At 37.4% G+C, this 1444-nt stretch overlaps 1 protein-coding gene across 1 annotated transcript in view; it reads right to left on the bottom strand.

Moving 5' to 3' along the window:
- Positions 1 to 168: 168 nt before the first annotated feature.
- The window catches only part of TNRC6B (trinucleotide repeat containing 6B), a 77556-nt gene continuing 76280 nt past the window's right edge, over positions 169 to 1444 (bottom strand). The window contains exon 23 of the mRNA XM_017737907.1: positions 169 to 1444. This exon is cut by the window's right edge and continues 5304 nt beyond it. The gene's annotated coding sequence lies outside the window, so the exon portion shown is untranslated.

Raw genomic sequence — 1444 nt, 5'->3', positions numbered from 1 at the left:
AAAGAGAGTTTGGGTTTTAAATATCTGTATTTTGATCACAGTGGGAATGACCGATATGATCTAACAGTATCAGTTCCTAAAATTGCAAAACAGTGGCAAATAAACTACAGAACTGAAATGATATTGCATGCAAAATCAATTTAGACAAACCAACAGATTCTGTGTATGTTGCTTCAGATTCAGGACCAAAGTTGCATTTCAACAGCATTTATTTATTGGGGTTTGTTTTTTGGAATTAAGTTCGACGTAGTTGTCTTGGTATTACTTTCCTGCCCACAAATCATGCATGCATATTTACAATTACAAAAGCTGCTTCTGTTAAGGGAACCTTACATCTTTAGAAAAAAACCCCTACCATCTACTCAGTCAGGACTATTACCCTGAGATGTTAACCAGCCTCCACAAAACCTGCATTTCAATCCACTTGAGAACCTGGATACTAAGGTCACATGATTTACAGTGAAGGTGATAAATGCAACACGAACTGGAAACACAACAAGTCCTCATCTGCTACGTTGACCCTGATCCAGCTGGTTTCCTTGACCAGGCTTGGTCAAATTTGGGTACCTCAGATACACAAACAGTGCTCCTCTTAAAGTCAACAGAAAAACAATATGCACAAACAAAACCAGAAACTTAAAGAGTTAAACATAATAAAGAATAAAGCAAAAAAACCAACCTAACCAAAATGTCCCCCAAAAACCCTACAGTACTATTTGGATGCACTATAAGGACGCAGCGGAAGATGTGGCAGCATTTTTAGGAAGAAAAAATAGGGCAAAAGTTCTAAGAAATAAATGCTTAGAAATTTCATGGTTAAAAAAAAAGAAAAAAAGAGGCCAACTTAATATAAAAGCTTAATTGTTATTTAGTCTTCGAGGTGGTTATCCCAGCCAGTTTGTTGAAAACAACCTGCTTATATTGCAGAGGTAAAAACATACTTGGTTTAATATTCTTACTCATTACAAAAGCCACTTAATGTGAAGCATAATTAAAAAAAAAAACAAAAAAACTTACAAGAAAAACCTGACACCCTGTGATTGCAAAAAACCCCTAACCAACAAAAAACCCACTCTCAAGACTGCTAGGCAAGCGTCCAGGTAGAAACATAAAATCACTGGGAAAAGATGGGAAGTATTCCAAATTAAATGTCAGAAGTCTAAACAGGTTTCTGAGCTGTACCACACTCTGTTTTGCTTGCTAGACTCTGTTGTCACTGCTAAGATGAAATCCTCAAATGGAGCAAAGAATTATCAAACAGATTAAACACTCTCAGCTTGATAAGACACTGCAAGGTAGGGTGAGCAAAGTGGCAGGATTTTTATCTGGAAAGAGATGCCTTTAGTCTATTCCAAACTGTGCTTTCCCCAGCCTCTTCTCCATACCTTGCCAACATGTTTCAACAACGTGCTGCCACAGACTCTGTACCGGGAACAGACTTGTA

This window comes from Corvus brachyrhynchos, unplaced genomic scaffold (genome assembly GCF_000691975.1).
Source record: "Corvus brachyrhynchos isolate BGI_N302 unplaced genomic scaffold, ASM69197v1 scaffold56, whole genome shotgun sequence".
Lineage (NCBI taxonomy): Eukaryota > Metazoa > Chordata > Aves > Passeriformes > Corvidae > Corvus > Corvus brachyrhynchos.
The sequence above is the reverse complement of the archived record's forward strand: the minus strand, read 5'-3'. Positions and strand labels throughout refer to the sequence as shown.